Source organism: Molossus molossus, unplaced genomic scaffold, assembly GCF_014108415.1.
Source record: "Molossus molossus isolate mMolMol1 unplaced genomic scaffold, mMolMol1.p scaffold_m16_p_10, whole genome shotgun sequence".
NCBI lineage: Eukaryota > Metazoa > Chordata > Mammalia > Chiroptera > Molossidae > Molossus > Molossus molossus.
Genome location: NW_023425345.1, coordinates 94,278,838 through 94,302,611, shown reverse-complemented (window position 1 = coordinate 94,302,611; position 23,774 = coordinate 94,278,838). Strand labels below are relative to the sequence as shown.

The 23,774-nt window shown below is 40.7% G+C and overlaps 1 protein-coding gene and 1 pseudogene across 1 annotated transcript in view; both read right to left on the bottom strand.

Moving 5' to 3' along the window:
• Positions 1 to 23,774, bottom strand: part of ERC1 (ELKS/RAB6-interacting/CAST family member 1) — a 489,747-nt gene that overhangs the window by 40,925 nt on the left and 425,048 nt on the right. The gene's annotated exons all lie outside the window — the stretch shown is intronic.
• Positions 5,028 to 23,774, bottom strand: part of LOC118623240 — a 30,175-nt pseudogene continuing 11,428 nt past the window's right edge.

Genomic DNA, 23,774 nt, shown 5'->3' with positions numbered 1-23,774 from the left:
TAAGATTATTGTACCTAGAAAAGCTATCATTTAGAATAGGAGGACAAATAAAGAACTTCCCAGACAAGAAAAAACTAAAGGAATTCACCACCAAACCAGTATTACATGATATGTTAATGAGCCTTCTTTAAGAAGAAGAAAAAAGGTCAAAATGTGAACAGTAAAATGGCAATAAATACTTATCTATCAACAAGTGAATCTAAAAATAAAAATAAACAAGCAGCAAAATATAGAATACCACTGGAAACATTTTAGTAATTTTCTTTTAAGTTTTTAAATAATTTATATTAATCAACTTTTAATAATATCAGACTTCACGTTTGCTTGATATGCTGTTTATCCATTTAATGTTATATTGTGAGTACTATTTACAGTGTTGCATTGTTATTGGAAATCATGATTTTTAATGGTTGCTTTATAAATATACCACATTTTGTTTGTTTCTAATACTGTTTCCATGACAATTAAAAGAGAGAAGGGCCAGGGCTTAATGGCTAAAACATTCTTTAGCTTACTAAAGAGTCCAGAGTTCAGAGTTTGGGCCTATATGGTATAATACAATATAGAAGTTAGAGTCTGGCTAGACAAACCGGAGAAAGTGAATTAATGTAGCATTATATTTATTTCTTGAACTCTCTCACATACACACGATTCTATAAGAATATAGGTTAAACACTTAGGTGCTGGTGTGAAAGGCTCTGGGCTCCACAGAAAACCCGATGAGCAGGCTCACGCACCAGCCCTGTGCTGGCACTTCCTTGATAGGCATTGCTGTGACAGGCATATCAACACTGCCAGTCACTGAAGGAAGAGATTGGTTCAATAAAGCCGAGGATTTGGAGAGGGGGAAATTGAACAATTTTATACAAACAACATCGATCTCTCAAAAATTGTTATTTATTTAAAAAATTAAAAAAAAAATCCTCCCCCAAGGATATTTTCCCATTTATCTTCAGATAGAGTGTGTGTGTGCGGGGGGAGACACTGACGTGAGAGAGACACATTAACTGGTTGCCTCCCACATGACCCCAACCAGGGCTGAGGTCCAAACTGCAACTGAGGTACTGGGATTGAACCCATGACTGTTTGGTCCATGGGCTGATACTCTTAACAGTTGACAGGGCATAAAATATGTTGTATTGATTTTTTAGATATAGAGAAGGGAGAAAGAGAGAGAGATAGAAACATTGATTTGAGAGTGAGACATTGATTGGCTGCCTCCTGCACGCCCCCTACTGGGGATCGGGCCTGCAACCAGGGCATGTGCCCTGAGTGGGAATTGAACTGGGACCTCTCAGTCCATGGGGCGATGCTCAATCTACTGAACCACACCAGCCGGGATGTATTTTATTTTTGACAACAAATTCATATACTGTATAAAATTCAAAAAGAATTTCAAAGTACAATCTTTAAAGGCAATATTTTATTAAATGCATGTACACTTTGCACTTCAGGAATTAAACTGTATAGTCATGGTTCTACCACCACATCTCTCATGCCTCCAGGCAACAAGTCCTATTTTAATTTCCTTTTTTTTCAGTGTGGACTACTCTACCTTCTTTCATAGAAATGAAATGATTGAAAAATCACTTTTGGGATTTCCACTGGGTTTGTGAAACTTATTCCCATATTCTCTGTCATTCATTCTGTGTGTGTGTGAGAGAGAGAGACTGCCATCGCATCTAGGCAGCTAGTCAATTTAGCTAATTACTGTTTGGATTAGAAAACTGGCATAAAAAGGTATGACCACTGAGGGTAGGGGACAATGAGATAAGTGGTAATAATCAAAAGGTCAAACTTCTCATAGTAAAATGGAAAGACACAAGTTTACTATTCTGTAACTAGGGATAAAAAAATTGACGTTTTAGGTCCCTGTTCTTAATCAGAGATGAATTTCAAGCTGATTTAAAGGAATTCCATGCTGTAGTGTTAACTGTTTAGAAAACATGATAGTATTTTGTACTCTAATTTTTCAAAATCCAATTGAAAAGGTAAAAAATGATGAATTGGCCCTGGCTGGTTTGGCTCAGTGGTTAGAGCATTGGCCCTTGAACTGAAGGGTTATGGATTTGATTCCCAGTCAACGGCATGTACTTGGGCTGTGGGTTCATTTCCTGACCCTGGCTGGGGCGCGTGCAGAAAGAAATCAATCGATGTGTCTCTCTCACATTGATGTTTCTCTGTTTCTCTCTCTCCCCTCCCTCTTCCATTCCCTCTAAGAAAAATCAATGGAAAAAATATCCCTGGGTGAGGATTAACAACAACAACAACAAAAAGATGAATTAAAATTTTTCCTAGCCATGGCCAGTTTTGCTCAGTGGTTGCAGTTTTGCTCAGTGGTTGGAGTGTTAGCAAGCAGACCAAAGGGTAGTGAGTTCGATTCCCAGTCAAGGGCATGCACCTGGGTTGCAGGATCATCCCTGGTGTGGGAGGCAATTGATGAGTCTCTTTCACATCAATATTTCTCTCTCTCTCCCTCCCTGCTTTCCATTCTCTTTAAGAAAAAATCAATGGAAAAATATCCTCAGTTGAGAATTAACCAAAAAAAAATCCCCCCCCCAAGATAAAAATTCATTCTATGCAGTGTCTTTTTTCCCATGTCAAAGAGAATTGCTTTTTAAAAAACAAAACCAAAAAGCTACAACACTTACTATGTGAGAGTATATGAAACTGACCAACTAGCATAGCTCCCAAATCTGTCCTTAAAAAAAAAAAAAAATCACTTTGGCCTCTCTGAGAGGCCTCATTTAACCATGTCAGTCATGTGGGAAATGCCCTTATCTCTGCCCCCCCGACCCCCAATCTAACTTGGGTAGGCCACTTAGAAAAGAAATTGCATTTCCCACAAGGTAGGGCTGCCACTGCCTAATCTCACGAGGGAAGAGGACACTTGCCAAGGAGAAAGAGGATGGCTTACAGGATCCGTAAGTCATGTCTTTTGTCCACATACAACTTGAGTGCATTGGCAAGGTGTCTGACCCAAAACCATTATAAATGGGGCAGGCCACATTAGTTCTATAGCTTTGCAGAACTATAGTTCTGTATCTTTTTTTGGCAAAAAGAAGTTAAAAATGAACTTGTTAACATAAGCTCTCTTTGTATCACATATAATGCCAAAACAGCCATATTCCCCCAACAGTACATTTACCAAGTTGTTAAGGAAAGGAATTAAAATTATAAAAAGGGATGAGAGATTTTTTGCTTGATGTACTTACTGACAGCTTTGTTTTTTCTCGCAAGGATTTATTTATGTATTAAATCCTCAAATTAGCTTCAGAGACCAGTAATGGATGACATGTGGTGACAGAGGACAGTGATCTTCCCAAAGTGTTTATTTCAACCTCCTTTTCTCTTAAGTAAGGTTGGATGGCTAACGGTTTTTGAAGGCAGATGAATTGTTCCTGTATTGTTTGATACAGATTTAACTGGAGATTCTAAGTACTCCATGTATGTAACCCATTCATTTATGGGATCTGGATATACTTTCTGAGAGCATTTGGCTTTTTAATACCCGGACAGAATATGCAGAGCCAAAGGCTCCCAATGAGTTAATTCTATGGCCTGCTTTTCTCTTTCCATTCTACTGTTTCTGTGCCACTTATCTAAGCGTAGGTTAGCTGGTTGCTACACATTCTAGGAATTCACTTTGAGAGAAATGGAGTATCTGCATCATGAAGACTGGACAAGCAGGTGCTGAATATTATTTGGGACATAGGTATTTGCCCTTGGGCTACTAGTGCTTTGTTGTTTGAGATGTTATTTTTCTTTCTTTATTGATTTTTAGAGAAAGAGGAAGGGAGAGGGAGACAGAGATAGAAACATTGATGAGAGAGAACATCGACTGGCCGCCTCCTGCATGACCCCCACTGGGGATCGGGCCCACAACCTGGGCATGTGCCCTGACTGGGAATCGAACAGATGACCTCTGGGTGCCTGGGTTGATGCTCAACCACTAAGCCACACCAGTAGGGGAAAAGATGCTATTTTTTAAAAAGCAAATATTTACTGATCATTTCCTATGATTCTTTTGTGGCTAGTACACTGCCCTTAATTGGCTACAAAATCAACCTGTGGAAGTCTGCAGAGGCAGGTTAAACTGTCCGTATATTAACTGTATAAATGCTGATGGCAGTTTTGATTTCTCAGTTCTCATAGGTACATCAAGAAAGTCCCTGACCTGGCTGGTTTGGCTCAGCAGTTGAAGTGTTGGCCCATGGACCAACAAGTCTTGGGTTAGACTCTGGTCAAGGGTACGTACCTCAGTTGCAGTTCAGTCCCCAGCCCTGGTTAGGGTCTGTGGGAGGTGGCCCATCGATGTGTCTCTCTCACACTGATATCTCTCTCTCCCTCCCTCCCACTCTATCTGAAGATAAATGGAAAAATATCCTTGGGTGAGGATTTAAAAAAATAAATAAATAAAAATAAAATAAAATAAAGAGAAAGTCCCAGCACAACTAATTTATTAACTTCCCAGAGACACTATTCACTTAATGGTATTCTTGTCCAGAGGTCCCAGCAGAGAGCTAAAGTCTGAAAAATACAAATGGAGGCAAGGTAATACAATTCACAAGTCCAGTCTCAAAGTTTTTGTCCCCTTAACAACTAAGTTTATCTTGGTCCGTAATGTAGTTCACGATCAGGAAGACGAAGGATAGTGTTAAGTCTCTTCACACAGGTTTGGAGCTTTGTGTTATGTTCTCACTTAAATGCAGCTATTTTGTGAAACAATGGAGTTCTTTGAAAAAATATAGTAAACCCTCATAATATTGTTGCTATACTGATTAGACATACCACAAATCATGCATATTGACACTAAAAAGTTATTTAAGTCACTTAAACAACATTTAGTGAACCCCATTGTGCTATGCCATATCCAGTTTTAGCTGATAGGAACATTAAGAATAAGATGTGGTCTTAATTTACATTTAAAAAATCATGAAATAATAGAACTAATGTGTTGAGTGTAAATAAGAATTGTTTGGACAGACCAGCGGATGGGGAGGCCCTGGGATAGGGAAGCCCTGCATCTAAAAGAAGGTGTTGGGCCTCTTGGTGGTGAAGTGTAGCTTGTGTTGTCAATGAAGGACCCGGGGGCAACGGGAACTTAATCTGGGGGTCCTGGAACTGCCTGACTGCTGGTCAGTGACACTGGCTGGCTCCCCATGTCTCAGGAGCTCTGGGTGACTGTGCCAGTGGTGGTCAGGTCCTGGTACTCCGGGTACATGTTGGCGGTGCCACTGCGAAGTCGTAGCGCAGCCAGATGCTGAAGTTCTTCCCTGGAAGGGGGGAGGTTTCGAATACTTGCCCACAGCAGATGATTTCCCCTGAAGATGTCTTCATCGTCTTCAGCTGAGATACAAAGTACCAGAAGTGGGACTTGGCAATGACATGGTTAGGTGCCAAGATGCACATGCTGCAGAGAGGGTGGTGTGTGGCACTTGGGGTGGGCGGGCAGCACCCCACCACCTTGTACTCACAGCATGCCGAGGCCTTCACGGTTCTCTCTGCAGCCGTCACCACCCACAAAAGTGCTTTATCTTTGTTTTAACCTTAATTTTGAAGTTTACTTCAAGCAAACCCTCAAACTGCTAAATAAACCTCTTTGCCTTGTCTGATTTAGTCTTCATATATAAAGTTATAAAATTCAGCAAGTTTTTTATTCTTAATGGTCTCTGAGATCCAACCTTTTAATCAGCCTTCCCATTTGAAGCACACACAGAAGGATATTAATGAATTCCTAATGTTTTGGTGTTATGCTTCTTACTCATTTTTTGTTGTTGTTAATCCTCACCCAGGGATATTTTTCCACTGATTTTTTTTGCATTTATAGAACGGGAGGGAGAAAGAGAGGGGGAGAGAGAGAGAGAGAGAGAGAAATATCAATGTGAGAGAGACACATCAAGTGGTTGCTACCCACACAACCCCAACCGGGTCCAGGGACAAACCTGCAACCCAGGTACATGACCTTGACCTGGAGTCAAACCCATGACCCTTTGATCTGTGGGCTGATGCTCTAACCACTGAGAAAACTGGCCAGGGCTGCTTCGTTTTTTAAGTCCTCACCCAAGGGTACTTTCACTGAATTTTAGAGAAGGGGGAGGGAGCGAGGGAGGCAGATGGGGGGGGGGGAGAGAGAGAGAGAGAGAAGCATTGATTTGAGAGAGAAACATTGATAGGTTGCTTCTGTATACTGTACCCTCCCAGACCAGGGGCCAAACCCACAACCTAGGTATGTGCCCTGACTGGAATCAAACCTGTGACCTTCCTGTGTATGGGACAAAGCTCCAACTGAGCCACACTGGCCAGGGCTCCTTACTCATTCTTAATTGTAATAGAAAAAAATACATTTGAGACTAGCCCTTATTTTAAACTTCTCTTGCAAGAGATACACTGGACAAAAACAAGCCTTACCTGGTCTATATCCTCATAATGACCTATAAAGAAGTCAACACTTTGGAATAGGTTTTAAGGTACACCTATATCATCTCCATTAAAAAAAAATATTATAATTAACATTGAGAATCTGAGAAGTTTTAGTAGCTTTGTTTATTTATTTTCTTCTTTATTGATTTTAGAGAGAGAGAGGAAAGGAGAGAGAGAGAAATAGAAACACTGATGATTGAGAACATCAACTGGCTGCCTCCTGCCTGCCCCCCACTGGGAATCAGGCCCACACCCTGGGCATGTGCCCTGACTGGGAATCGAACTGGCAATGTCTTGGTGCATGAGTTGATGCTCAGCCACTAAGCCACACGAGCCGGGCAGATTCAGTAGCTTTAGAGTGAGTTTATGGGCTTAGCTAGAGAGCTACAGTCATGAAAAAAATTTCTATTATAACATAGCTGTGTTTCTTTTAGGAATAGGTCAATAAACTTTTAAGTTTCTGGAAAAATTAAAAGATAACCTAAAGTTAAAGACAAGAAATTTCAGAGTTCCAAATCCTAACCCCCATTTCAGAACTATCTTTCATGTATATCTATTTGATTCCCCAAATTTTATAGTGTGACCAGTTGTCTGATATTTATCTTTCAAAACTGAAATTAAAAAATCATGATAAAAGCAAAAACATCCAGAATGATGCTACTTACACTATAAATATTGACTAAGTATTCAGAATATTAGTTCTATACTAAGCAAATCCCTTCCTCAGCATCCCCTACAGATGACTTACTATTATTACTTGTTTAATTAATAAAATATTTGGACCAGGGAATCCCTTAGCATCCATTAACTTTCTCATTCCCTTTGTCTATGTATTGGTCACAAAGACTCCCTCTTTGATCAAATTTTAGTCAGGCTCCTCTTGAGTTTCTTCTCAACTAGGCCCTGACTTTGGGCTTTTCTGTTCATCTTCACACTGTCTAATTCTAGCAAGAACTCTGCCAAGTTGGTTTACCAAGAATCTCCCAGCCTCACCCTCACACACTGCTGGTGGGATTGTAAAATGGTACAGCCACTATGGAAAACAGTATGGAGGTTTCTAAAAAATTAAGAATGGAGTTACCATGTGACCCAGCAATCCCTCTCCTGGGTATCTCCTTGAAAAGTTTGAAAACATTTATTCATAAAGATATATGTACCTCTATGTTCACTACAGTATTATTCACAGTGGCCAAGACAAGGAAACAACTAAAGAGTCCTTTAGTGGATGACTGGATAAAGAAGATGTGGTACACATACATGATGGAATACTCCTCAGCCATAAGAATGGATGAAATACCGCCATTTGTGATAACATGGGTAGATCTTGAGAATATCATGCAAAGCAAAGTAAGTCAGATGGAAAAAGTCAAGAACCATATGATTTCACTCATGTGGGATATAAAACTGAAAGCAACAAACACACATTTAAAAATTCATAGACACAGACAACAGTATTGTGGTTACCAGAGAGAAAGGCGGTGGGGGAGGTAGAAATATATGGTGACAGAAGGAGACTTGACTTTGGGTCATGAGCACACAATGCAGTATACAAATGATGTACTATAGATCTGTACACTTGAAACCTATATAATTTTTAATCAGTATCATCCCAATACACTTAATACTATTTTTTAAAAACCCCCAGAATAGCCCATCTTCAATTTTGATCAAACTCAGTATCTAATCAGGTTCTTCCCCTTCCCTGCCCAAGTCAAGTGTGATCACTCTGGCCTGTCTTAAACAAGAATCCTGGTAGGTCTGTTTAGCCAGAATCCCCCCTTATCCCTGATGTTTCCCCTTATCAAGTGTCCAACCACTAACCACCAGCCTGTTCCTTGGCTATAGATTCTCACTTTTCCTTGCTGTATTCGGAGTTGAGTACAATCTCTTCCCTGCTACAAAACCCCATTGCAGTGGTCCCTATACCTACCATGATGGTCCTGAGTAAAAGAAAGACTGCCTTACTGTTCTTTAACAAATGAATAATAACTTTTTCTCTAATACTGGGTGAATGAGAGGAATAGTAAATACTCCTTTACCACTAGGACTCCAGGTCCAGGGACCTCTAGGTTGACAAGAGAACAATTCTGAGATAACCTAAATCATATTACAGCAGGTGAGACAGTGAGAGAAAGAGACAAAAGTAGTTAACCAGGTAAAAGCTGTGGGCCAACTAACAATATACAGTTCACAATCCTGAATTCCATTCCTTAGAGCTTCGAACCAACTTCTAAGGGGCCACCTATTTTTTATTATTATTATGTATTGTTTTTGGTCATTCAGCTTAGTGGTTAGACAATCATATACTTTACATAGTTAGCCCCTCAATATTTCCAGCACCCCAACTGGCACCATAGTTATCATAATATTATTGACTATATTCCCTAAGTTTTATTTATGCCCCTGTAACTATTTTGTAGTTACCAATTTGTGCTTCTTAGTCCCTTTACCTCGTTCATCAAGTCCCCCAAACTCCCTCCCAACTGGCAACCACCAGTTCTCTCTCTGTATCAATGAGTCTGTTTCAATTTTGTTTATTTTGTTCTTTAGATTCCTCCTATAAGTGAAATCATACAGTGTTTGTCTTTCTCTGACTGACTTATTTCACTGAGCATAATACCCTCTGTCTGGTCCATGTATGTTGTTGCAAATGGTGAGATTTCATTCTCTTTTTTATGGCCAAATAATATTCCATTGTATATATGTGCCAGAACTTTTTTATCCACTGTCTACTGACGGACCCTTGGGTTGCTTCCATAGTTTGTTATTGTAAATAATGCTGTAATGGACATAGGAGTACATATATTCTTTCGAATTAGTGTTTTGGGTTTCTTCAGATAAATCCAAGGGGCCATCTAAAAAGAAGTAACCAACCACCAGATACCACCACATCCTTCTTATGCATGAACTTTCAGGACTTGCTCAGCACCAATCAATAATAAATATCTCTTCCTTAAGGACTGTGCACCTATCCTGGAACTGCCCCTCCCTTCACCTTTCCCACCCCCTTATCTGTAGCCAGTGTAAATTCTTTCAAAACAACTTACTCCTTTCTTCCCCAAAACATAATGTATAAAGAGCCCATGAACTCCAGGACTGGGACATGTTGCCTTCTCCATCCAGCCCTGCTGCTGGTGGGTTAGGCTGCATGCCCTGGAACCTGTCCTTCATTGGCTAGTATTTGGCTTAATAAACCCTTTCTTTGCGAAAAGCTTTCTGCCGTGAAAGTTTTTGTTTTTTAAAATATGTTTTTATTGATTTTTTTAGAGAGAGAGAGGAATGGACAGAGAAATATAGAGAGAAATAGAAACATAGATGTGTCGCCCTGGCCGGTTTGGCTCAGCGGTTAGAGCGTCGGCCTGCGGTCCAGAGAGACCCGGGTTCGGTTCCCGCTAGGGGCGCGTACCTCGGTTGCAGTTTGTCCCTGGCCCTGGTCGGTCGTGCGGGTGGCAGCCACTCGATGTGTTCCTTTCGCATCGATGTTTCTCTCTCTCTCTCTCTGTTCCTCTCTCTCCCTCCCACTCTACCTAAACAAAAAAAAAAATGGAAAAATGTCCTCGGGTGAGGATAAAAAAAAAAGAAAGAAACATAGATGTGAGCGAGAAACATTGATCGGCTGCCTCCCATACGCCCTGCACTGGGGATCAAGCTGGCAACCTGGGTGTGCACCCTGATCGGGAATCGAACCAGGACCTCTCAGTCCTTGGGGTGACACTCAATCCATTGAGCCACACCGGCTGGGCTTTGTTATTTAACCAAGTTACTGAGATAAATAAATGTTAATCAAAACTCAGTACAAATATAAATATCTGGTCCTTGGAGTAACAATTCTTTCTAAAGCTTTCAGACTTAAAGGGCTCTATGGTTTGTTACAGTCTAGGTGTGTCTGAAAATTATAAAGGCCATGGGTTTTAAAATATGAAAAAAAGTGGAAGTCATTTTAAAAAATAACATGGGACCATTTCCTCTTTGTTATACAGCTCAGAAATCTGTTGCCAATTTTTCTTGAAGCATACATTACCACTCCAGCAACACAGAACAAAACATTCCCAATTTTGCCCTGGCTCTTTTGGCTCAGCGGTTAGAGCATCAGCCCATGGACCAATGAGATGCAGGTTCGATTCAGGTCAAGGGCACGTATCTTGGTTGCAATTTGTCCCCGGGCCTGGTTGGGGTCATGTGGGAGGCAGCCACTCGATGTGTCCCTTTCACATTGATGTTTCTCTCTGTCTCTCTCTCTTCCTCTCTTCCCCTCCCACTCTGTCTGAACAAAAGTGGAAAAATGTCCTTGAGTGAGGATTAAATAAAAAAACAAACAAACCTGCCCTGGCCGATTTGGCTCAGTGGTTGGAGCGTCCACCTGCGGTCTGGAGAGACCCGGGTTCGGTTCCCGCTAAGGGCACATACTTTGGTTGCAGTTTGTCCCCAGCCCTGGTTGGTCGTGCGGGTGGCAGCCACTCGATGTGTCCCTTCACGTCAATGTTTCTCTCTCTCTCTCTCTCTCTTCCTCTCTCTCCCTCCCACTCTGTACAAAAAATGGAAAAATATCCTCGGGTGAGGATAAAAAACAAACAAACAAACAAACCCCAATTTCTTGAACCAGATATAAAGAGAAAAAAACTCTATACTCGAATTTGTAAGGAGATAAGAAAAAGAGTTTAGAATAAAATAAATCTCGAAATCTGAACTACAGAGCTGCTAAATGCATTTCATTTATTGAAAACCCACCCTTATCTTATGCAGTATAATAAATGCTACTCAAACAGACAGAAGTGTGACGAGGGCCTGCCCACGAATGAGGGAAGGACATTTCCTGCTGAGCCCATATATTCGTGTACTCATGGAGGATGTTAAGGCTGTAGATATTTCAAGTACTTGCTTTAATACTTGCAAAGTTGTAAGATACATGAAAATAAGATCATTAACCAACAAGAGGGCAGACAAGTGTGTATGGATGAAGATGGTGCAGTTCAATGGGCATTACGTAGAGAGAAGGCTGTTATGAGGCACAGCAACTATTACAAGCTAATGAATCAGGCACACGAATTATGCTCCCTGAAGGGATGGTCAGATGAGACAGTGAGATAACCCGAATCAAGAAAGCCACCCACCCTACTAGAGTCAGAAATGCTATGAGCAGATGTGTGTACCAAAATTCTTCTTCCCTGCTGTTAAGAACTAATAAAGATAGGAAGGCATCTTGGATTCAGTTCTTGACTGGAGGCTTAGCGCTCCACAAGTCATTTACTGAATTTTTGTGAACAATGTAGGGGTTACATATTAGTGTGTGTATAAAATAAAATAAATACAATAAAATAAAATAGTGGAATGACTTCCCCTCTGTAAAGTTCCAGGGGTATACACTTACAAATAAGAAACGATAAGGGGAAAAGTCTAGGCATGGAGGAAAAGGCAAAAGAGGGTGAAGGGAAGTTACACTCTTTTGAGTAGGCAAGCCACATGAAGGCTGATGCTGAATTTAAAAGGAAAGACTTGGATCACTGGGTCAAATGGAAGTTCAATTTTTAATTTTTTGAGGTAACACCATATTGTTTTCCATAGTGGCTGCACCAGTCTGCATCCCGCTTCTAGGAATATACCCTAAGAAGCCTGAAACACCAATCAGGAAGAATATATGTACCCCCATGTTTGTAGCAGCACTATTTACAATAGCTAAGATCTGGAAACAGCCCAAGTGTCCATCAGTAGACGAATGGATAAAAAAGCTGTGGTACATATACACAATGGAGTACTATGCAGCTGTAAGAAAGAAAGATCTCATCCTTTGAGACGACATGGAGGGACCTGGAAAGTATTATCCTAAGTGAAATAAGCCAACCAGAAAAAGACAAATACCACATGATCTCACTAATATATGGAATATAATGAATATGACAGTCTGAGGAATAGGGTAGACCCAGGAACACGGAAGTAGGGTACAGACTGACAACCCTCAGAAGAGGGGGTGTTGGGGGGTAGAAAGAGATAAACCACAGAACTTATATGCATGTATGCATAACCAATGGACATAGACAACAAAGCCGGGGATGGGGGGGAAGGGGGGTGTCAATGGGGTGAAAAAGGAGAAACATCTGTAACAAAAAAAAAATAAAAAAAAAAATAAATAAATAAAAAGAAAAGAAAAGACTTGGTAGGCAGTTGTCATAAGCAAAAATGATGGCCTTCAGCTCTCTGCACGCCTGTGCACACGCTCGAGTGCTGAAACTGTACCTCATGCTCCACTCTGATCCACTGAGGTCTGATGCCTGAAGTAGCCCTGCTCTAATTTTTTGCTGCAGTCAAGCACAACAGCACTTCTTGGCATTATTGCATGTCTGCCAGACAGATAGATCTGAAAAACAGCAATGTGCTTGTTGCCTGCTGGGCATAACACAATGACAACCTTATTACAATATTTCTTTTTCTTCTCTCTGCAATGCAATATACCAAGTGCACTGGCGGTGGACAGGAAGGCCATGTGGAGTTGCCCAGGGTAAACAAAAGGAACCTCCTAACCTTGACAGTATCTCAAAACATAAGGGATAACATAACAAAGGATGTGAAATCTGAATTATGGGGAACACATCCATTGGCTCCTTTCACAGTCTACAGGAACAGAGAGAAGAAAAGAGCCAAGTATGATATCTAGTAACTAAGAGATTTGATAGCTTCTATAAAAGAGCTCCCTGTTTCTGGAGGACACTCTTTGTGATTAGCCGTTATTTCAAGGTCAGGTTAAAGGTGTGTGCGTGCATGTATACATGGAAGAGTTGGAGAGCAGACAGACAATTTGCCATAAGTCATATTATCGTTTCAACTCCAGCATCACATCTAACACAACAGACTATGCAGATATTCAGAAGTCTCATACTGTGGCCACTGAGTCTCATTCTGTATCTGAAGCTTTTGATAGACAGGCTCCTCATTAAACAGTACTTAACGAGAACTTGGCCTAAGAGGGTATACCGGTGGGAGGGAAGGAGAGTTTATCACTTGGAATGCAGGGGAAAATATAAATATATCTGTAGCTGTGTATAAATATCAGAAACAGGTATCTGTGTTATTTAGAGAAAGACAAGTTACAAACAGAAATTTGATCTCTTAATGCTAAAGTCGAAATAGTCAGGAAACAAACTGACAGGCCAGAAGCATTTACAACTGGATGTGTATAAAAATGCACATGCATCTGGCCAGTGTGGCTCAGTGGTTGAGTGTCGATCCATGCACCAAGAGCTCGCCGGTTCGATTCCTGGCCAGGGCACATGCCCAGGTTGTGGGTCCGATCCCCAGTGTGGGGGCATGCAGGAGGCAGCCAATTAATGTTCTCTCTCATCGATGTTATCTCTCTCTGCCTCTCTCTTCCTCTCTCTCCAAAATCAATAAAGAGAAAAAATGCACATGCATGGTTGCAGTGGTGAGGCGGCGCAAGGACAGGATGGGAGGAGAGATCTGAGCAGAGGGTCCCTAGCCAATATTTTCAGCTTTAGTACAGCTTTGAGCTCTACATAACTGAGAGGACAGAATGGTTCTGAATATTATAAAAGAACACTTCAAGAACTGAAACCATGTCAGGACAGGAGGCACAAAGGGTGTCTCCTTTTCTTCCTCTTTTACTATAAATCAAATAAAGCAAGGTTTTCAGTGAGCTAGCAGCTAATTTCAAGAAAGGTATGGTGTCCATTCCCTACCTACCACAGCTTTGCTTTGTCTCCATGCACTGTTCTTCTTTTCCTGTCCTCTCTGCCTCTTCTCTCTCCTCCTAACCTACCCACATGAAGAATTTTTATTTCCACCCCAGACACATACACCAAAAAATGTCATATATCTGAGAATCTAAGAGGGATCTTGGCTGCTCTGACTGAGTTGTCCTTCCTGGATTTATGTCTGCCATAATCAATGAGGAAATCATATTTAAAAAACAAATTCTTTCTGAAAATTTTATATACCATGAACAAATCCCATGGATTAACAATTTCCAGACATCACCCCTTTTACCTTGGGAGTAATCCAGGCTTTGGGTGGAAAAAAAGATTTGGGAAAAACAAAAACTAGGAGATTTTTTTCAACCCATTTCCTTTACTTGGGAATAAAAGCTCCCATAATCACTCAGTTAATCTCCCCTCCCCATCTCTAACAGTTATAATTACGTGGCATAACCCACTCTGACAGACACCACCATCTCCGCACCACTAGTCGGTGATGCCTAGGCAGAGCCTTACTGTTTCAGGATATAAGTGACTCTGACAGAAGAGGCTCTGCGCAGAAAGACCTGGCATCCTGTAAGTTCTGACTATTATATGCTGCAAGTTAACAGCCAGGGGAATTTGGGATTAAATAACCCAGGTCATGCCAACCCTTTCTGTGGGTCTCTAACCCAGTCTTTGGAAGAAGGGCCCATGTGCCCTGATTCCCTGGGATCTAACCCAGGGCCTCTCAGTGCTCACTGATTGTTCTGAAGTGCATGGAGCAGCCCCACTGCAGGGAGAGGGGCCGATGGTCAGAAAGGGCAAACTCTAGCATTTTGACAAAGCTGACAGGTCCTGAGAGAATACTTCTGAGTGGAAAAATAAGGTGCAGGCAGGCCGAGGGAGAAAGTTCCAAGGAACCAGAAACGGGGGTACATCTGGACTGACGCCTGTGAAGTTACATGATCTAACAGAGTCAGCAGGCTCCTAGCACAGTTGTAAAGTGACTTAATAGTGGGAGGGAAAAAGCTAAGTTTGTACAGAATCTTTACAATTGTTTTATGTACCAGGTCCTAGCCCTATCTTTTATACAAAGCTACCATACATGTGCACCCACATCCATATTTTGCAACCATTTATTGAGGAAATACAAAGGATACAGACCACGTTTCTGATGTAATCAGAGCACCTGATATGTGTCATGGTGTTTAGAAAATAGGAAACAGAATGAAAGAGCAAAACAAACTCTAGAGATCAAGCAAAGAAGAAAGGGGACAAGAAAATGAAGAAACACACCTTTTCTTCACCATGTTAATCTGTTCCTGTTAGTGCTTTCCCGTGGCCTCTTTTCAGGGAGCACGCTTTTGGTGTCAGACTTTAACTGTGACTAACAGGAAGGATAGCCCTTTCCATGCTTTAACCAATATGCCCAGGTATCTGCACCACACAGCTGGGGGGATTCTTCATACGTAGTTGCTCTGTGGGTTTTAGCAGCTATAATTGTCTCACACATGAGATGCTACTGCTGACAAGAAAGCCTTTCTTGGATCCTCCACAGGGAGCAAAGCCTCTGCCACCTTATTCATCTAAGCAGTAAGATCTCACGCCATTTGGTCTGATACACTTCTGCTATTCGTCTGCCTAATAAACCATCCACACATCATTTCCCAGATGTACCACTTCAAAGAACACTGCAAAGCCATCGTAAGGCTGACATGTGTAGCTCAGACTATGTTGTGAGTTCAGTGCTGTACATTCAGGATACCTGAAGATTTCATTAACATGCCCATCTCAATGATCATATATTTCTGTGCTCGAGGAGAAAGCATCAGGTTCACATGTTACTTAAAACACATGTATGTATACATGTACACACACACACACACACACGCACGCAGTGAGGTCTGCTTGGCAGAGGCGAGGCTCCTCTGAACTGGAACTCTTGCATCTTCTTGGAGCAATTCCAGCTGTACCTTCTAGGAAAGCACAGTTGTTAGTCTGGCTGCTTGCCTTATGTGCTCCCATGTTAGTTACTTCCCCCATGAAAATGCTTGTTAGCCATGGAATTAAATGAACTAAGGTAGGCCTCTGCATGTCATGATCTTAACTAAAAAATGTATCTACTTGTCAGTATTATTTTTGTATTAGTTTCAGGTGTATAGCTTAGTGGTTAGAAAATAATGGACTTTACAAAGTGGTCCCCCTGATATTTCCAGTACATGACTGGCACCATAGTTACTACAATGTTACATATAGACTCCCCATGCTGTACTTTACATCCCCATGACTATTGTGTAACCACCAATATGTACTTCTCAATCCCTTCACCTTTTTCACCAGCCCCCTAAACACCCCCTCTTCTGGCAACCATCAGTCTGTTCTCTATATGTGTGAGTCTGTTTCTGTTTTATTTATTTTGTTCTTTAGATTCCACATAAACTGAGATCATTTGGCGCGCGCGCACCCCCCCAACACACACACATATATGAATTTTATCTATGTGAACATTTCTCTGGCATAAGCAGCTGTGGCATCTCACACCTTACAGCACTACATTTCAAGCAGACACAGAGATCTCTATTCTTTAGTGCCAGGGAGGCAATGTGGCTGGCTGTGGCCATGACCATATACATAACCAACCCATTCAAACACTGCAACCATGAGCATACAGGCCCTTTGCTGATGATCATGTTACTTACTGGGCATCCAGTTTCAGAGACTGTGATGATAAAAGGATTTTTATCCAGAGGCTGCCCTCACCAGAGACAGATTTGTATCACTTATGTTATGTGCTATAAAATCTTTGCACTGTCTTGACGACTGCTAAGCAGTGCAGAACTACAGAGCAGTGCAGTGCAGAAGTTAAGAGCATGGGCTCTGGAGACAGACTGTCTGGCTTAACTCCAGCGTCTGCAACATTCTAGCTATGAGTCTTAGGACTAGTTACTTTCAGGATAGTATGTTTTATGGAGTTGTAATAGTCAGTATGTCCACCACATGCTAAGCTTCTTCAATAATTATTAACTATTGTTATTTTCAAGAATCTGCTTTACCATCTGTACAATGGGAATAATGGCGTTCATCCTTGTGAGGCTTTGAAGACATGTAAAAGACAAGTTAGCTGACATTCAGACCTTGAGGCCACCTTAAATTGTCATTTCACTTTGCTTCACATTCAAGGATTGTGGATGGTTAGATAATAGCAGGTAAAAGTGATGAAAAGAAAAAGAAGAGTTGGCTAAACAACACAATAGATCATGGGTTGGTAAATTACAGTCCATGGACCAAATCCGGCACTGAGAGCTGAACAGTTTTGATACAGTGTGTAGTTCACAAAGTGTAAAAGATTTACTATTTGGACCTTTACAAAAACGTTTGCCAGTCCCTACAATAGATTAATTCCAGATAACAGGTTAACTATAATACTTGAGATGAAATTCTTGTTTTTCTCAGATTAGATAAAAATAAATAATAATTAGTTTTATAAAAATTCAATTCATAATAAATATTACTTGCATGAATAGTAATATCAATACAAAATAAAACACTGGCTAGATAGAAAACTGGATTTGGTAGTAGGCATATAAAGAAAATTCACAGTTGCAGAAAGTTATAATGAATAAAATTTCATATAGACAAACCCCCTAATGAACAAAATCTTTATAAAATTTAAATATAGAAATGTACTGCTATGAAAATGATTAAAAATATAAGGATGTTTAAAAAGTTGGACATTTTCAACTGTATGTATGGAAAACTGATAAAGAAATGAATGGAATTAACTTAGTTTTAACCCCAGGAAATAGTCAGTGAAAATTTCTTGACAGTGGAATAACTTGACTTAAATGTTTATGAACAGGTCAAATATTTCCATTGAGTCAAACATGCTCAAGGGTAAATAAGTACGAAACACTAAGTGGGTCAAAACAGTATCCTGTACTCACTTTGAATACAGAACATAAAAGCTAGAGGATATTCTGGAGATCATCTAGGTCATCTACCCTCTTCCCCTTGTCCCACGTTCTCAATGAAAAATTCAAGACCCAGAGAGGTAACTGACTCGTACATACGGTCAGGACATAAGTTACTCAGTGTCCTTGCATCACAGCTTGATGCTTCTCACCTTGACTGGTTCCAGAACACACAGGCTTTATTTCATTGCTTTTTATCTGAATAGTTCTTGTGGGCAAGTTAACTTTCAAAACTATAACTGGGCTTTCAGATTGTGTTCTCTATTTTCTACAACAAAGAAGACTAAAAACAATTGAGAACATTTTCTAGAAGAACTAAAGCTTCTTCTTCTTCTTCATCTTTTTTTTAATCCTCACCAGAGGACATTTTTGCATTCATCTGGAGGGAGAGAGGGGGGAAGAGAGAAAGAGAGAAACATCGATGTGAGAGAGACACATCGACTGGTTGCCACCCACTCTGGGGCTGGGGACAAAGTGCAACCGAGGTATGTGCCCTTAGCGGGAACCGAACACAGGACTCTCTGGTCCGTGGGCCGACACTCTAACCGCTGAGCCAAACCGGCCAGGGCTAAAGCTTCTTGATAATAAATATATTTCCGCTTCTCAAACCCTTCTATTATTGTACCCACTCGGGCCCACAGCATGATTTTTCAGGATGAAGGAAAGCTCTTAACAGGACTTGTTTCCAGTATTCGCACCTTGCTGTCCATTCTCTACAGATTGGAATGGTACACTAAGGTCTCTGTGATCACCTGCTGCTCACTGCACCACTCTCATGGCCTGTCACCCCCAACCTCCACTCTGTGGCGGCTTTAAAATAAGTTCACAAATTCTTTGACATTCCTCCCTTCAAAAAGCAGAGCCTAAGATACTCTGTCCCATTAAATGTGGGACGGTCTTACTGACTCGCTGCTAAGGCATAGAATGTGGTAGAAGTGATGGTATATCTGATTCTAGGTCATAAAAGTCATTATGGCTTCCTCCTTGTTCTCTCAAATCACTCATTTGGGGTGAAGTCAGCCCTGTGTCACGAGGACATTCCACAGCCCTGGGCAGAGGTCCATAAGGTAAGAAACTGCAGGCTGTTGTCAACAGCCAGCATGAACTGTGGGTGAGCCATCTTGGAACTGCATGCTCCATTCCCAGAACTGGACAACCACAGCTCCACCTGACATCTTGACTATAATCCCTAAGAAACTCCAGGTGAGGACTGCAGATTAGTCAGCTGCTAAAGTGCTCCTGAATTCCTGACCCATAGAAACCACTGAAGACAAAAAAGGTTTGTTTTATGCTGCCAAGTTTTGGGGTAATGTGTCATGTAGAAATAGTAATTCGTACACAGCCCACATACTATCCAGAGTGAACTACCAAGATCACCCAAATGTGTTATGCTGTTCATGCTTCTGCACCTTTGCAAGTGCCACGTCACTGTCTAAACTGCATCTGCTTGGCAAACACCCCTCGTTCCTACACGAGGCAGCTCCCATGTCACCTCCTCTGTGAACCTTGGGTGAGAACTGGGTTTTTCTATTGCACCTTTTACATTTTTCTCTGTTGGAGAAAATCTGTTGTTTAGTATTTGTTTTGGGGTCTTGAGACATTTACTTTAATCCATATACCTAGTGCAGGGTAGGTATAAGGTAGACTCCCAATAAATAATTTTGGGAGTTAATTTTCTCATTTCAGTCCATTTTAAACCAAACAATAAAAACTTCAAACCACACTTATTAAATTATTTTATGTAAACTTAGGACCCAGATGTCAATGATAAGGAGTGTGGAAAATGTGTTTTTCAGTTTGTTAAAACATAAATTCAGAAATAAACATCCTGGTTTAATTTCTGAAAGATGTAACAATATGAATGCTAGATTTTAAATAGTGACCCACCAACAAAATGATTATGAGAATGTAAACATTTAAAATGTTTTCATTTAACACCAAAAGTATCCAAAGAAAAATCTGAATAACCTATTTTATGTTCCCAGGAAAAGAACCCAGAGAGTCTAAGAGCTTTCTAGGTTTGCCAAATCCCTCCTCACACAAAAGTTTGTGATTCTAGTTTTAAAACTGAGGAAGAAAAGATGGTGTATGGTCAGTGTTGACTATCTTTCAATGAAAAGAAATGAAATCTTGCTAACAAGTGGTTTGCCTTAAAACCTGAATTTTCACCAAAAAGAATCAGCCATCTGTTTAAAATATTTTAAAGACTAAGCCTCTATTTGTGCTTTGCTTTGATCTCCCAGGATAATAGGAAGACAGTGATACAGTCCAGCTACACCTCAATCAACTGTGCTCATTTAATTCATCCCAGAAATGCTGACTGCCAGATCCAGCTGGAAGCTTCAGCCTCGTCATCCCGGGGTCAGGAAGAAGGAAGAAGGCACATCAAGGGAGAAGAGCTCTTTTGTTTTGGTTGATGATGCATTTTTGTGTCCAAGAAAATATTCCTTTAACCCAAAACAGAGAATAATCCTAGAGGCAGAGAGAATGTATAGAAAATAACAAATTAGTGAGAAGCTGAGGATAAGTTAATGAAAGGAATACTGTAGAACCCTATGGTAACAAGAGTATTGTTTAATAGTTCATATAAAATGTGAATCAAATCATGTACTCCAAAATGTAACTTTCTAAAATAAAAATGTGATATAATAGGCAGGTGCTAAGCCTATCTTCCAAAACTGGTATTAAAAAAGGTTCTATCATATGTTAACTGGGGGCTGTGGGTAATGAACTTGATATATTCCACAAGTTATACTGGATATTGACTAGAACTAAGATCAGTATGGGAAACTGCTAAGTATGAATGATGTCAGATTGTAGGATAACCTCGTTAGGATACAGAGAAAATGAGAAGATTTAAAACAGCTACTACTAATGCATAGAACTTTAAATAAAATACATGAAACTTTTCTATAGGGTAAAACTCACCAGTTTTATATTCAATAAATATTTATTGAGCTCCATAGGATCCTACATTTTCAGATGACTGTGAAAAACAATGAAGTAGTAAATACTTTTTTTGCACTGTCAGGATATTTTTATTGTCCAGGAAGAATGTCTAAATCATAAATAATACCACAAACAAGAAGGCTAGCTCTTCCTCACATGTCAAGTGCTCATCATCATTAAGAAAAATTCATGAATTTGAGAGCTATATTCCAGAGATATTTAAAACACTATAATTTTCAGTCTAAAATAAATCAAGTGAGTCACAGGACAATGTCACCTTAAATCATTCAGCAGAAACTACAGAACTGTAGGATGTTCTTGTGGAACACTATAAATGTGATCTTAAAAATACATTAAGAGAAAGGTCTCTTCCACAAATTACTTACAACTTACTCATGTGGCCTAAGAGGTCTCTGCCTCCACAGAGCTCATGTAATCACTAAGCCTGTCAAGAATCACTTAGAACCACAGTGCAGAGGGGGTAGCTTTGCCTCTTTTCTATTGCCTGAAAATCACCTCAGGTCAGAAGAAAAAGTCACCTGCCACTATGGGGTGCTTCTTAAAGACAATGAGGTCTGACTTAACATTTGTGGATAACTTTCCATGCATGATACCTCAGAGTGGCATCTATTCTGTTGCTCGGGCAGTACTGGTGAACATGGCAGTTAAAAACACCTTCAGTTTTTTGGGACCTGCATATTTAGCTGTTTTGGAATACAGTTGTTTCCTTACTGAGTTTCAAATATAAGGCTGCTACAGTCATATCACACAAATGCACACAAAGACTGTCTGGGCTTTAAAACAAACAGTAGGTGAAAGAGGGTGTGAAGTATTCTAGGCAGGTGACCAGTTATCAAAGAAATCCCAGTTGGGAATAAAATATGTACATTTATCTGGAATACTCCTATGTTGTACCTCTCGGGGCCTAAATGTCCTAGCAGGCCACCAGGAGGGCAAAGGCAGCCACCTCACAGGAATGACATCACTTATAATACTTCTAAAGCAGAAACACGTTTTTATAAGAAAAAAGTGGAGCTCTTGGGTCCCTGCTTCCAAGATGACCAAAAAGTACTCTCAGTCCCAACTACTAAATACAATCCAAAACAAATGCCTTACCAAAATTATACATGTACCAAAATTATGCCAGTTTTAGCTTGTCTATTTCTGAGGAAAAAAAACTAAGACAGGAACAAGGGAACATTACAGTGAAACTTCTTTAGGCTGCATGAGTCTCCTATTTTCCTCCCTGAGACAGCCAGGCAGATGGTCTCTAAATACCTCGAGGATTTTTAGAACCAGAAACATCAACTGTTTTCAAACTCTCATATGAGTAAACTATTTTTTAAATATTTTTCAAATTGATTTTAGAGAGAGAGGAAGGGAGAGGGAGAGAGAGAGAGATGAAAACATCGATGAGAGAGAAACATAGATTGGCTGCCTCCTGCACAACCCCTGCTGGTGATTGAGCCTGTTTCCCGGGCATGTGCCCTGACTGGGAATTGAACCAGTGACCTCTTGGTGCATGGGATGATGATCAAACAACTGAGCTACACAAGCCTGGCAAATAAACTATTTCTAAAAAGAAGGTAACAGAATTGTTGTATTCTATGCTCTAATGTTGGTAATTGCTAAATCAAAAAATATTTTGAGCCCTGGCCAGTTTTGCTCAGCGGTTAGAGCGTCGACCTGCGGTCTGGAGAGACCCGGGTTCGGTTCCCGCTAAGGGCACGTACTTCGGTTGCAGTTTGTCCCCGGCCCTGGTTGGTCGTGCGGGTGGCAGCCACTCGATGTGTCCCTTCACGTCGATGTTTTTCTCTCTCTCTCTCCCTTCCTCTCTCTCCCTCCCACTCTATCTGTACAAAAATGGAAAAATATCCTCAGGTGAGGATAAAAAAAAAAAAAAAAATATTTTGAGCCCTGGCTGATCTGGCTCAGCAGTTAAAATGTCAGCCTGTGGATTGAAGGATTGCAGGTTTGATTCCTGGTCAAGGGCACATACCTAGGTTGCAGGTTGAATCCCTGACCCTGGTGGAAGTCATGAGGGAGGCAACCAATAGATGTGTCTCTCTCACATCGATGTTTCTCTCTCTGCCCTTCCTTTTCACTCTATCTAAAAAATCAATGAAAAAAATATCCTCGGGTGAAGATTAAAAAAAGAAAACAAAAACACTGAGATAAATGAAAATGGAAATGTATCTCACCAAAATTTATGGGATGCAGCAAAACCAGTTCCAAAAGGAAGTTCATAGTGATAAATGCCTACTTTGAGAAACAAGATCTCAAATACACATCCTAACTTAGTTGGCTGAGCATCATCCCATGCACCAAAAGGTCACTGGTTCAATTCCTAGTCAGGGCACATGCCCAGGTTACAGGCTCAATCCCCAGTAGAGTGGTGCAGGAGGCAGCTGATAGATGTTTTGCTCTCCCTTCCTCTGTCTCTAAAAATCAATAAAAACATATATTTCATCTATTTTTTTCTTTCTTTTTTATTAATTAATTAATTTTTGTTACAGATGTTTCTCCTTTTCCTCCCACTGATTTACCCTCCCCCTCCCTCCCTGCCCTGTCCCCAACTTTGTTGCCCATGTCTATTGTTCATGCATACATGCATATAAGTTCTGTGGTTTATCTCTCCCCCACCACCCCCTCTTCTGGGGATTGTCAGTCCATACCCACTTCCACGTCTCTGGGACTACCCCATTCCTCAGACTGTTATGTTCATTATATTCCACAAATAAGTGAG